The sequence below is a fragment of the Rana temporaria genome, chromosome 3, assembly GCF_905171775.1.
Source record: "Rana temporaria chromosome 3, aRanTem1.1, whole genome shotgun sequence".
In the NCBI taxonomy this organism is placed as follows: Eukaryota; Metazoa; Chordata; class Amphibia; order Anura; family Ranidae; genus Rana; species Rana temporaria.
In genome coordinates this window covers 468541784-468557565 of record NC_053491.1, presented here as the reverse complement: position 1 = coordinate 468557565, position 15782 = coordinate 468541784, and positions in this window count along the sequence as shown.

The window sequence follows — 15782 nt, the reverse complement described above, 5'->3', positions numbered from 1 at the left end:
AAATCTACATGGGTGCCACAGGTTACATGCTTGACGGCAGTCAGAAGGTTCACCCAGGGGGCAGTGAAAGTCATATACCTTCCCTGCCCGTGTTTGCTAGACCACGTGTCTGTGGTCAGATGTGTGCCAGAGATACATTCACTTGCCGCTGAACATGGCCATATAGCTCTGGGATGCCCTTCTGTGAAAAAAAATCCTTCCTGGGACCTTCTATTGTGGTGCTCCAATGGCCACACATTTTCGAAAGGCCTCCGACTCCACCAGTTTATATGGCAGTAGTTTGTGGGCTATCAGTTCCGACAAGCCAGCGGTCAACCGTTGGGCAAGAGGGTTATCCGGTGTCATCTTTTTTTTACGATCGAACATTTGGGCCACGGAAGCCTGCCTTTTTGCAGAAAAACTTGAGGAAGGCATGATGGAAAGTGGAGTGGAGGACAATTGTTAGCATAGAGGGGAAGGAGAAGGAGAAGGAGAAGAGGCTGGACGGTCAGAGCCTGGAGTGTGGCTTTGTGGGTTCTGATGGCATTGCTCCCACTGGGCTCGGTGATGGGAGGCCAGGTGCCTTATTAAGTTGGTCATCCCTAGGTGAGTGTTGGGCTTACCGCGACTTATGCGTTGACTGCAAAGGCTGCATATGGCAACACTATTGTCTGCAGCGGACACGTTAAAAAAGCCCACATTGCGGAGCCATGGGCCGGCATCCTGGGAGTGCCAGATGTGACCGTACATGGTTGATGGCTCGCTCCGGATACTTTAGGAGTCTGCTTTGTCCCTCCTGTGTAATGTAAGTTCGGCCTGCTTCTCCTCCCTATCTGTTGGTCCATCTTTCCCTCTGAACTCCCCTCCTCTTCCTCTCTTGTGGGCACCCACGTGACGTCTGTAGACACGTCATCATCGACGTCACCATCTCCATCACTAACTGTAGAGATCTCGGAGTAGGCAGCAACAGCGGGCACCAACCACCTTGGGCTGATCTGAGTACTGTCGTCAGACTGCTGAGTGCCGGCTGTTGCTACCTCCTCTTCCTGATCCAATGCCAAGAATGGCTGCGCATCCGAAATGTCTTCTCATGGATCGGAAAATAATTCCTGTGACTCAAGCGGAGGGTATATGATGGTGGTGGTGGCAAGCCACTCAACCAAGTCTGGTGCGTCCTTTGACGTAATCGAACAAACATTGTGTCACTTCCCACTTTGGCTCCGGCCTGGTGCTCCTGCCCTACCCCTACCACCCCTGTGGAAGGGCCTGCCTCTTCCTCTGCCTGTCATTTTTTAAATGACCCTGTGACAACAAAAGTCTCTAGAGAAGCGCAGTATATGTGGAAGAAGGTATATAACAAAATCTGTCGTTTTGGGGGGCCACTGGTTTATTTCACCAGTTCTAAAACATTTTTTTCATTTTTTTTTTTAATGTGTGAGGCAAAAATCCAGCAGTAACCAAATACACCGCCAGTCACAATGCTGCACAATACAAATCCACTATAATATGCTTTCTATATTTCGAAAGTATATTATAAGGCCCGGATTCACGTAGCACTTACACAACATATCTCGAGATACGCCGCGTAAGTGTAAATGTGCGCCGTCGTATCTGTGCTCCCATGTCCACAGAACTAGATACTGTACACCTGAAAATAGGCTTCCTACGACCAACGTAAGTTTCCTATGCCATCGTATCGTGGTCGCATATTTACGCTGGCTGCAAGGGGCGCTTCCATTGATTTACAAATCGAATATGCAAATGAGGGAGATACGCCGATTCACGAATGTACTTCCGCCCGGCGCATTCATCTGCAAGGTTTACGTAAGTCGTACAGTACGTCCGGCGTAAAGTTAAGCCTCATAAAGCAGGGGTAAATCATGTTAACCACTTGAGACCCGCGCTATTGACAAAAGACGTCAACAGCGCGGTTCTCAGGTGCCAACTGGACGTCTTTGGACGTCATTTGAAATGCATTACCCACTGGGGGGCGCGCGGCGGGTAACCACTGTGCCGCCGCATCGCTGGGGAGCCGATGCGTGTACCTGGCGGCCGCGATGTCCGCCAGGTACACGCGATCGTCGGTGACACAGCCGGTAACAGCAGGAACGTGGAGCTCTGTGTGTAAACACAGAGCTCCACGTGCTGTTAGAGGAGAGGAGACTGATCTGTGTCTCTTGTACATAGAGACACAGCATCGGTCACCTCCTCCAGTCACCCCCCTCCCCCCACACAGTTAGAACTGTTAGATATAATCTTTCAGGGGCTAAACAAAGTACAAGCAAGACAGTCTGTTGTTTCTCTGTGAAAAATCTGCGACACGAGCAGGAACTCTTTTATTACTTATGAGGCATAGACAAAACATGAACTCACAAACGTAACACTGCCATCTAGTGATCATACAATGTAATAGGCACACAGCATTGACATATAATGGTTGTTGCTCATTAAATACAAACCTTGTATGCCAACACCCCCACTCAACAACTACTATCTATGTCAATCCCATTTCTGATCTAAGATCAACAAATCTGTTTCTAGCTAGTGGCTTTGTCAAAGCATCAGCAATAATTTTTTCCGACTCACAATACACAAGTTCAATCACTTTCTGATCAACTAAGTCATGAATGTAATGATGTCTGACATCGATGTGCTTGGTTCTTCCATTAATCTTCTCACTTGTTGCAAGCTTAATGCAACCCTGATTGTCCTCAAATAAGACGGTAGGTTCTGATGTTGCTTCTCCAAGATCCTTGAGTAATTGCTATAACCACACAACTTCTTGACTGGCATAAGCTGCAGATATGTATTCGGCTTCTGTAGAGGACAATGCCACTGACATCTGTTTCTTGCTGGACCATGATATAGGACTGTCTCCCAATTTTAATAAGTAACCACTTGTGGATTTGCGTGTGCTGTGATCACCTGCCCAATCGGAGTCCACATATCCCACGAGGTTTAAATCACCACTTGCTGACAGTTTCAAATTTAAGTCTTTTGTCTGTTTCAGATAGCTCATAACTCTTTTGATCGCATTCCAGTCTCTTTGACGTGGTTTATCAACTCGCCTGCAAAGAAGAGACATGCTGGCTGCAATGTCTGGACGTGTAGTGGTTGCAATGTAGAGAAGTGCCCCCACTGCTTGTCTATATTGTTCATTGGATGTGAGAAGATCATCTTCTCCTTCTAACTTTGGATAGGCTGTATCCATAGGTGTGCTTGCTCCTTTCGCCTCTGTCATGTTGAATTGCTGAAGAATAGATTCAATTTTTGCACTCTGATTCAACAGGAAACTTCCATCTTTCTCACGCTCAATTCCAAGATAATATGTCACTTCACCTAGGTCTTTTGTTTCAAAATGCTCGTTGAGTACTCCTGTTAACTTTGCAATTTCATTGTTGTTTTTGTGAGCAATGATCAGGTCATCTACATAAATTAGCAGATACATCCACTCAGTGTCTACTTGTTTAGCATATAGGCACGGATCAGCTTTGCTTCTTGTAAATCCTTCATTTAGTAGAACTTGATTAATCTTCAGGTTCCATGCTCGAGCTGATTGTTTAAGGCCATAAAGAGATTTATTCAACTTGCAGACAAGATGCTCTTGTCCCTTTTTCAAATATCCTTCTGGCTATGACATATACATTTCTTCTTCAATATCACCATTAAGAAAAGCTGTCTTAATATCGTGATGTTTCACAATCATTGTACGCATGGCAGCCACTGTCATTAGTGTTCTGAAAGTACTTTGTTTAGCAACTGGAGCAAAAGTAGCATCATAGTCCTCACCGAACTTCTGTGAGTAACCTTTAGCAACCAGCCTTGCCTTGTACCGACAGACTTTTCCTTCAGAGTTACATTTGGTTTTAAAAACCCATTTACATCCTATGGCATGTTTACCTTGAGGTAGCTCTGAAAGTGTGCATGTCTGGAGATCTTCGAGTGATGTCATTTCTTCATCAGCGGCTTTATTCCATACTTGTTTCTCATGCATTGGCAGTTTCTGCATCTCTTTCCATGAACCTGGTTCAGTTTGAACAGCTCTGCGAGCTATGTAAGATAAACGTTCAGCTGGAACACCTTTATTGATTCTGGTTGATTTTCTGACTGAAGGTATTTCTGGTTCAGATTCAGGTTTTGATTCTTCTGCAGTAATTTCTATTTCTGTATCACTTTCCTTATTTTCTTGAGTGATTGATGTTGATTCTTTCTCAGTTTGAATAGTTTGTGTCTGTGGTTCAAACTTTGAGCACATAGAAGTTTCATCAATAATCACACTTCTGCTCACTGTTACATTGTTCGTGTCTTGATGTAAAATCCTGTATCCTTTTTGAGATTCACTGTACCCCACAAGTACACCTTCTTTTGCACATGCATCCCATTTTGTACGTTTTTCTTTTGGAATGTGTACATAGGCTTTACTTCCAAAAATCCTGATGTGTCTTAAATCTGGTTTCCTTTTGTTCCACAGTTCATATGGAGTTTTTGTTGTTGCTTTTCCCGGCAAGCGATTTTGAAGATAACATGCAGTTGTGATAGCTTCTCCCCAGTATGTAGTTGGCATATCAGCATCAAATAGCATGCTCCTCCCACTTTCACACAGTGTGCGGTTCATTCTCTCTGCAACTCCATTTTGCTCCGGGTTATATGGAACTGATGTCTGGAACATAATTCCATGCTTCCTGAGAATGGCTTGTGTTTTACCACTTGTATATTCTGAGCCATTATCCGTTCGTAGTACTCTGGGCATTCCGCCAAAATTATTGAAAAAATTGATACTACCGCGCTAAATTAAATAATCAAAAATAAACCATTAATAAATCACCAAATAATAAAAACCTGCAAAAATAGTGTAGTGGGTCAAACAAAGTGAAAAGTGAAAATATATAATAATTGCGCTAATTACTAACTTAAATAATGATGCCAACTGTGCTAAACAGTGATTAAAGCTCTGAGTATAATAACACAGAATAACATTATAGGAACAAATCCACAAAACATGTCCAAATGTGCTTGAGATGTGCACCAGTGGTTCAAATGAAAACAACACCCAGTTCAGTGTAGTGATAAGAAAAATCCGATGTGATCACAGACACACTCCTGCTTCACAGATAGGGGATCTCCTCCACATAGACACCGCTCATGGAAAAAAAGAGAGACAACTCATAGCGCAGATGGTAAAGCACCAAAAATACATGAGATGATTCTCTAGCAATAGCACACTCACGATACCGCCATTCAAACAATGCATAGATATCCAATGCACCGATCCTTCATAGAGCCGCTCAGCTGATGTATCATCTCCTCATTCGGATCCACTATCCGTCCCGCTCGTAACTCCTCCCCCACGCGTTACGTCAATGGTCACTTGACTTAATCATGGGTCACTACCTGTCCGCTCTCAGCTGATGTTATTTATAGTCAGTGAGGCAATCAGGCAGAGATGGGACTGGTAGCGAGGGAGTGATTGAACATCTACATCATTGCTGGCATAACAGGATTGAACACGCACTGTACAAAATATCTAGTGCATGTTGGCAATTTTAATACATAAAAACAATTAAAAACCTGTTTAAAAACTTTGGCGATTTAGCATTTGTTTAAACAAACAACCACTGGGGATATGCACCAAAGGCATAGCAGCCTCCAGTGGCTATAAAGAATATCACAGCTTATGTAGCAATATATGAAACAATATGCAAATAGACACAGAAATAATCGCATCATTCATATACAATTAGAATACAATTAAAAAATTCCCAATATAGCACACATTGAAAATCAATAATTAATAGATACCATATCTGATCTAAAATTCATTTAAAATTTTAAAATTAAAATTAAATTTTAATCTTAATGTGCAAAATACAGAGAGGAAAAAAGATATGTATGTATGTGAAAAACCTAATCCTTATATAGGCATTATCACAACATTATTCAAGTGCTTAATTAGTTATCAGAGATGAAACAATTGAGGTCAAATTCTATATTTAACCCATTGGGCGACAAAGACCTCATTTCATGTATCCATCTCGATTCTGACTGACTTAATGTCCGTACCATATGGCTACCTCTCCAATGAGGATTGTATTTAGCAATTGCCCAAAATTTGAGATCTTTGGGGTTCATATTATGGCACAAAGCGAAATGGCGCGACACATTATGATTCGGAAAGCCCTTTTCAATATTTTGAACGTGTTCCCTGAGCCGCTTCCATAAAGGTCTTTTAGTGCGGCCAATGTACTGCAGAGAACACGAACATTGTAGAGCATAGACAACTCCCTCCGTCCTACATGTTATTAGATCTTTTATTTGGTATTCCTTTTGTGTAACATTGGACGTGAAGCTAGAACATTTTTGGCCATTAAAATTGGTCTTCTTGCAGGCAAAACACCTTTTACAAGGAAAAAATCCCTTGCCTTGAAAAAAGGTTAGGGTATTCGATTTGGTGGGAGGATCAGGTACATTTTTTGCCACCAAATCCCTCAAGGAGGGAGCACGTCTATAGATTACCCTTGGCATACTTGGAAGTATACATTGTAACTGTTGATCAGCCTGCAATATAGACCAATGCCGTTTGAAGATCGATTCCAATTGTCTATGTTGGACATTATAATTCAAAATAATTGGTATTTGATCGTCCATGGTTTTACTTGTTATCCTATCTTCAATTAATGTCTCTCTGGGTATGTCTAACACGTTTTGGATTTGCATCTGTATGAAGCTACTATCATATCCTTTTTTGGTAAATCCAATTGGCTTGTTCTAAATAAGTCTGGGGATCGGTACAGTTCCTGCGAATTCTTACTAGTTGACCTTTCGGTATGTTAATGAGCCATGGGTCATGGTGGCAACTATCTACCGGAATATAACTATTCCGTTCTACCGGTTTGAAAAAGGTTTTTGTAATGATCTTGTGAGCTTCAAGTGTAATTTCTAAATCCAGAAATTGTATCTTTTTATCATTGATAGTATAAGTGAGTACAATATTTTTCTGATTAAGATTCAGTTTCTCAAAGAATTGGACTAATGATTCAGCATCTCCCTTCCATATAAGAATACAATCATCAATGAATCTTTTATACAGAACCAATTGATCTGGCAGGTTCTGATAAATAGCAACTTCCTCCCACTCGGCCATAAAGACATTGGCAACACTAGGTGCGTATTTCGCACCCATGCCAATGCCATTTAATTGCCGGTAATACTTCTGTCTATACCAAAAATAGTTATGTTGTAGGCCGAATGCCAAACATCTCAACACGAATCTATTCTGTTTAGACACAAGTGACCCAAATTTGTTTAGAGCCCATTTTGATGCCTGGATTGCTTCTATATGATTGATAACAGTATAGAGCGAGGACACATCAGCAGTTGCTAGTAGGTAGTTCTCCGATGTTTCAACTTTTACAGTGTCCAAAATCTGGATCAGATGTTTGGTGTCCCTTAGGTAAGCCCTTGTTTGTGGGACCAGAGGTTAATGAACTTATCTACATACTGTCCTAATCTTGCATTTATGGACTGAATGCCATTAATGATGGGTCTACCTGGAGGTCTAAGAGGGTCCTTATGAATCTTCGGAATTGTATATATAATAGGCACCCTACAATTATCAGGGACTAAGTACTTGAATTCTCTTTTATGAAGTACTCCTTTATCCCTTCCTCTTTGTACCAGATCAATTAGTTCTTCCTTGTACTCATTCGTAGGGTTTCCTCTCAGTTTGATGTAAGTACTCGAATCTTGCAGTTGATTTTCCAATTCTTCATAATAATATTCTTTAGAAAGTACCACTATAGCTCCTCCTTTATCCGCAGGTCTAATTATAACCTGTTTGTTTTCCTCTAATTCCTTTATTCCTTTGTGTATACTTTTGGAATCAGGGACTTTTTTTATTTTCAATTTATCCAGGTCTCTAAGTACCAATTTGTTAAAAACTTCAACATGTTCATTATTATGAACCTGAGGGTTAAATAATGATTTATTCCTCAGTTGGCTATGTTGAACTCTCCCCAAAAGATTTTGATCCTGTGCTCCTTTAATGGGTTGGTTCATCATATATTTTTTGATATTTAGCTTCCTGGTATACTTTTGTATATCCACATAGACGTCAAATTTGCTTAGGTTACGTTTTGGTGCAAACTTGAGCCCTTTATCCAAAGTTAAAAGTTTCGTACGTGTTAGTTCAATCCCACTAATGTTGTAAATGCCCTCCCCTACTGGACTTTTCTTCTTTTGGACCTTGTGTCCGCCTCTACATCCTCTCTTTCGTTGGGGCTTCGCATATGTGTCATTTGATCGTACCGTGGGGGAGTCCTCTCGCTCCGACGATACTCTAAAAAAGAACGTGAATCATTCTCCTCTCTGTAATTACCCAGTGGTTCATATTTATTATGCGTGGGTATGGGACTTCTTCTATTATCATACTGATAATGGTCCCTGGGAGTTGAGCTCCCATAGTTATATTGTTGGGATGATGGTCTGGATTGCTGTTGGGGATAATTATCCCTAGGATCCCTGTACTCATGTGTATAGTACTGGTGATCCTGTTGATAACCATACTGTTGTCCCCCTTGATAATCTTGTCGATTTTGCGGAGGTTTAGGCTGTTTCTGATTATTCTTATTCTTCCAAGCAGGTTTTCTCGGAGATTTTGATCTTGGTTTTTGATTGTTCTTATTCCCCCACCAGGGTTTTGGGGTTCTCGGTTCATTATGATCATTTCTCGTTGATCTTGGTAGATTATTGGGACCATGACCATTTGGATTGTCCCTATATAATCTACCATCATCACCTCCATTATTACCAGTGGGTTCTGGAGATCTATATCTCATATCTCTCCTTGGGGATACTATTCGAACCTCCCTATCCGGGGAAGATGAAATTGATCCCCTATTGCCATCCTTGAGATTAATTTGCCACTTGAAGGTTTGGTGCTGTTTGTAGTCATTGGTATCCCTGAGATATTTTCTCTTCTTGCGTTGTTTGATCTCAAGATCTTTTTGTTCTAATACTTTATTTAATTGGGCTGTGAGTGTTAAAAATGAGGGACTTTCCTTATGATCATCTAAAAAAACTTTGCAATCAGCAATCTGTTTATTGATCATAGAAATTTTTCTTTGTTTCCGTTTAATTAGAAATTGTAATACTTCAGTCCCCTTTTCATTAAAGAATTTGTACCACTCTTCTATAGAATCTTTATCTAGAAGTCCATCATTTATAGGTACATCCCATCTCAGTCTCCGAGGTACAATGCCCTCCTTAATATATTGTTCATGGGTTGTGAGATCCCACCATACGCTAACTTTCTTCTCCATTAAGTGGCCAAACTTTCTGAAAGCTCGTAGCTCCTCCCCCACGCGTTACGTCAATGGTCACTTGACTTAATCATGGGTCACTCCCCGTCCGCTCTCAGCTGCTGATATTTATAGTCAGTGAGGCTAACAGGTAAAAACGGGAGCGAAGGAGTGATTACACATCTTCATCATTGCTGGCGTACAAAGGATTAAACATGCACTGTACAAAATATCTAGTGCATGTTAGCAATTTTAATCCAGGCATCTAAATGGGCTTTAAACAAATTTGGGTCACTTGTGTCTAGACAGAATAGATTTGTGTTGAGATGTTTGGCATTCGGCCTACAACATAACTATTTTTGGTATAGACAAAAGTATTACCGGCAATTAAATGGCATTGGTATGGGAGCCAAATACGCACCTAGTGTTGCCAATGTTTTTATGGCCGAGTGGGAGGAAGTTGCCATTTATCAGAATTTGCCAGATCAATTGGTTTTATATAAAAGATTCATTGACGATTGTATCCTCATATGGAAGGGAGATGCGGAATCATTAGTCCAATTCTTTGAGAAACTGAATCTTAATCAGAAAAATATTGTACTTACCTATACCATCAATGATAAAAAGATACAATTTCTGGATTTAGAAATTACACTTGAAGCTCAAAAGATTATTACTAAAACCTTTTTCAAACTGGTAGAACGGAACAGTTATATTCCGGTAGATAGCTGCCATCATGATCCATGGCTCATCAACATACCGAAAGGTCAGTTAGTAAGAATCCGCAGGAATTGTACCGATCCCCAGACCTATTTGGAACAAGCCAACTGGATTGGCGAGAGATTTACCAAAAAAGGGTATGATAGTAGCTTCATACAGACGCAAATAAAAAACATGTTAGATATACCGAGAGAGACATTGATTGAAGATAAGATTATAAACAAAACCATGGACGATAATATACCAATTATTTTGAATTATAATGTCCAACATAGACAACTGGAATCGATCTTCAAACGGCATTGGTCTATATTGCAAGCCGATCAACAGCTGCAATGTATACTTCCAAGTATGCCAAGGGTAATCTATAGACGTGCTCCCTCTTTGAGGGATTTGGTGGCAAAAAATGTACCCGATCCCCCCACCAAATCAAATACCCTTACTTTCTTTCAGGGAAAAGGTTTTTTTCCTTGTAAAAGGTGTTTTGCCTGTAAGAAGACCATTTTTAATGGTCAAAAATGTTCCAGTTTCACGTCCAATGTCACACAAAAGGAATATCAAATAAAAGACTTAATAACATGTAGAACGGAGGGAGTTGTCTATGCTCTACAATGTTCGTGTTCTCTGCAGTACATTGGCCGCACTAAAAGACCTTTATGGAAGCGGCTCAGGGAACACGTTCAAAATATTGAAAAGGGCTTTCCGAATCATAATGTGTCGCGCCATTTCGCTTTGTGCCATAATATGAACCCCAAAGATCTCAAATTTTGGGCAATTGCTAAATACAATCCTCATTGGAGAGGTAGCCATATGGTACGGACATTAAGTCAGTCAGAATCGAGATGGATACATGAAATGAGGTCTTTGTCGCCCAATGGGTTAAATATAGAATTTGACCTCAATTGTTTCATCTCTGATAACTAATTAAGCACTTGAATAATGTTGTGATAATGCCTATATAAGGATTAGGTTTTTCACATACATACATATCTTTTTTCCTCTCTGTATTTTGCACATTAAGATTAAAATTTAATTTTAATTTTAAAATTTTAAATGAATTTTAGATCAGATATGGTATCTATTAATTATTGATTTTCAATGTGTGCTATATTGGGAATTTTTTAATTGTATTCTAATTGTATATGAATGATGCGATTATGTCTGTGTCTAATTGATATTGCTTGATAAGGTTTTGCAATATAAGCTGTAATATCGTCTTTAGCCACTAGAGGCTGCTATGCCTTTGATGCATATCCCTAGTGTCTATAAATGTTAAACCGGTAAAGTTTTTTTAGATAAAGTTTTAAACAAACATGTTTTTAAATAGTTCTTATGTATTAAAATTGCTAACATGCACTAGATATTTTGTACAGTGCATGTTTAATCCTTTGTACGCCAGCAATGATGAAGATGTGTAATCACTCCTTCGCTCCCGTTTTTACCTGTTAGCCTCACTGACTATAAATATCAGCAGCTGAGAGCGGACGGGGAGTGACCCATGATTAAGTCAAGTGACCATTGACGTAACGCGTGGGGGAGGAGCTACGAGCGGGACGGACAGTGGATCCGAATGAGTAGATACAACATCAGCTGAGCGACTCTATGGAGGATTGGTGCATTGGATCTCTATGCTTTGTTTAAACGGCGGTAGCGTGAGTGTGCTATTGCTAGAGAATCATCTCATGTATTTTTGGTGCTTTACCATCTGCGCTATGAGTTGTCTCTCTTTTTTTCCATGAGCGGTGTCTATGTGGAGGAGATCCCCTATCTGTGAAGCAGGAGTGTGTCTGTGATCACATCGGATTTTTCTTATCACTACACTGAACTGGGTGTTGTTTTCATTTGAACCACTGGTGCACATCTCAAGCACATTTGGACATGTTTTGTGGATTTGTTCCTATAATGTTATTCTGTGTTATTATACTCAGAGCTTTAATCACTGTTTAGCACGGTTGGCATCATTATTTAAGTTAGTAATTAGCGCAATTATTATATATTTTCACCCGCCAAAATTATTATTTACTTGAGCGAGATACTCTTCTAATTTCTCTGGCACTTCATCCTTATTGTGAAGTAGAAATACTGTGGTATATCTGGAGTAATCATCAATGAAGGTCAGGAAGTACTTTTTCTTTCCTGGGGTCATAGTTTTCATTGGACCACAAAGATCTGAATGTATTAAGTCCAGAGGTTTTTGAGCTTTGCTGTTGGTCTGCTTGGGAAAAGGTGTCCTTGCCATTTTTCCTTTAATACAGCTGGTACAAATCATTATGTGATCACATGGATTAATCTTAATACCATTCGCATAGTTATTCTCAACTATTTTCTTTATTGTATCAGAATTTCTGTGCCCCAATCGTCTGTGCCAAGTGTGGATGCAGTTTGAATGTTTATCCTCTTTGGCTATTTTAACCATTTCACTGCAGTTCAACTGATATAGTTCATCTATGATTTTAGCCTTTGCAAGCAAGCAATCCCCTTTTGTTATGACACAACTGTCACCCTGAAATGTTACTACATTGCCTTGGTTAGTGAGTTTCTTTACTGACAAAAGGTTGCTTTCAAGATCTGGCACATACAGAACATTCCTCATATGGATCTTTTTAGTGATATCTGGAGAGATAGGACAGTATAGAAAGCCATCTCCTATTCCCACTGATTTCATGAATTGTCCATTAGCTGTAGTTATCCCTTCTGTTTTGCTTTCATCAAGCTAAGCGAAGAAACTTCGGTCATTTGTCATGTGACTTGTAGCACCTGAGTCCACACACCATGCTTGCACAGAGGTGACACCATTTTTGGATCCGAATGCATACTCCTTTGTTTCTATGACATTCTTAGCTTGTTGCAATGCACTTTGTTTTTGCATTCTAGCTTTCCAGATTCTACAATCTGCTTTTAGGTGTCCTGGTTTCTTGCACACAAAGCATTCCCGCTTTTCTAGCTGCACGTTACTGTGTTTGTTTTTGTATTTCGTCTTTAAAGCCGTCTCTGAACACACACTCACATTACTCATGCTTTCAGTTTTGCGCTTGTATTCATCCACAAGCTTGCCTTTAACATATTCTAGTGTTAGATCATCATCTGGACGTGCATCTAGTGCTGTTACAAGTGTCTCATAACTTTCAGGAAGTCCACTTAATAATAGCGCTGCAACATGGATATCTTTTATCTCTTCTCCAATCCCTCGCAGTCTCTCCACCATCTCTAAGGTCTGTCTTATATAATCCTGCATGTCCTGGTCTTTCTGTAGCTTAGTCTGATAGAGCTTTTTGATTAAATACAGTTTATTGCTGAGATTAACTCTTTCATGTGCTTTCTGTAACTCTTCCCACATGTCTTTTGCAGTCTGACAGTTACATATATGTATGATTTGATCATCATCTATGCACAGGGAGATTGTGCTCTGCGCCTTCTGATCTCTGTCTAACCACTCCTCTGTGGGCTGTGCAGGTCTTGGTTCATTTATACATTTCCACGTACCTTCTCTTATAAGCAGCATTTTCATCTTGAATTTCCAAGATTGGTAGTTCTGATTCGTCAGATTTGCAATGGAGAACTTTGATGAGGGGATGGCAGCAGCCATTTCTGCTGTTTGTCTTTCTGTTGCTGTCTTCTGCACTCAATTGCTTTAGCTCACTGTATCTGGCTATATCCAGGGGTAATCTGTATTATATCCTGGGCTTCTGTAACATGTCCTGGGCCCATAACCTGTTAGATATAATCTTTCAGGGGCTAAACAAAGTATAAGCAAGACAGTCTGTTGTTTCTCTGTGAAAAATCTGCGACACGAGCAGGAACTCTTTTATTACTTATGAGACATAGACAAAACATGAACTCACAAACGTACCACTGCCATCTAGTGATCATACAATGTAATAGGCACACAGCATTGACATATAATGGTTGTTGCTCATTAAATACAAACCTTGTATGCTAACAAGAACACACCAAGGCTACACATTTAACCCCTTCCTCACCCCTAGTGTTAACCCCTTCCCTGCCAGTCACATTTATACAGTAATTAGTGCATTTTTATAGCACTGATCGCTGTATAAATGTGAATGGTCCCAAATTTGTGTCGAAAGTGTCCGATACGTCCGCCGCAATATCGCAGTCCCAATAAAAATCGCAGATCACCGCCATTACTAGTAAAAAAAAAAATAATGAAAAAAAATCATAATTCTGTTCCCCATTTTGTATGCGCTATAACTTTTGCGCAAACCAGTCGCTTATTGTGATTTTTTTTTTTTTTTTTTATAGCAACAAGTAAAATAAATATATATATTTTTTAAATTGTCGCTCTTTTTTTGTTTATAGCGCAAAAAATAAAAACGGCAGAGGTGATCAAATACCACCAAAATAAAGCTCTATTTGTGGGGAAAAAAGGACGTCAATTTTGTTTGAGAGCCACGTCGCACGACCGCGCAAATGTCAGTTAAAGCGACGCAGTGCCGGAAGCTGAAATTTCGCCTGGGAACGAAGGGGGTTTATGTGCCCAGTAAGCAAGTGGTTAAGGTATGGATCGGGGAACAGCCGTCGAATTTTACGTTGTTTACGTAGTAGTACGTTAATAGGGATGGGCGTAGGTTACGTTCACGTCGTAGGCAGTGATTCAACGTATCTTAAGGAGTATTTCCGACGTGATTCTGAGCATGCGCACTGGGATGCGTCCACGGGACGGCGCATGCGCTGTTCGTTCGGCCCATCATTTGCATGGGGTCACGCTTCATTTAAATGGATCACGCCCACCTTCCACCTACTTTGAATTAGGCGGGCTTACGCCGACGAATTTATCCTACGCTGGCGCAACGTTGGGAGCATTTGCATTGTGAATTCAGTGCTTGGCTCTCTGCTTTATATCTGCCTAAAAATGCGCCGATGTCTCTGAATCCGGGCCTAAGTGTATAGTACACCTATATACTGCAGAGCAAGTAGCACACCTATATCAGTGCTTAAAAGGACTTTTGTGGACCTGTTAGGTAGCGATTTGTGTCGCTAAACTCTGTCCCTGCTCCAAACAGCACCCTGTCCTTACACTGACAAAAAGTATATGAATGTATTAGACACCTATATACTAGAGCAAGTAGCACACCTATACCAGTCCTTAAAAGGACTTTTGTGGACCTTTTAGATAGCTATTTGAATTAATATGGCCTGTCCCTGCTCCAAACAGCACCCTTTCCCTAGACTGACAAAAAGCAGAATGTAAGATGGCCGCCAGATCAGGTCTATTTATAAGGTAGGGGATATGTCCATGTGCTGAAATGTCTCAATTGGCTGTCCTGCACCACCTGATGGATGTGTCATAGGTCATAGTTCTTACCCATTTAACATTGCGGACTGCCGCGAACATCGCCAGATTTCCGACCACTTGGCGAACCGGCAGGCCATCTCTAAAGGGGGATCTCACTGGTCAAAGACCAATGTGTGTGTGTGTGAAGGGGATCTACTGGTCAAAGGCCAATGTGTGTGTGAAGGGGGACCTCACTGGTCAAAGACCAATGTGTGTGTGAAGGGGGATCAACTGGTCAAAGGCCAATGTGTGTGTGAAGGGGATCTACTGGTCAAAGGCCAATGTGTGTGTGAAGGGGGACCTCACTGGTCAAAGACCAATGTGTGTGTGAAGGGGGATCAACTGGTCAAAGGCCAATGTGTGTGTGAAGGGGGACCTCATTGGTCAAAGACCAATGTGTGTGTGAAGGGGGATCTACTGGTCAAAGACCAATGTATGTGTGAAGGGGGAACTCACTGATCAAAGACCAATGTGTGTGAAGGGGGATCTCA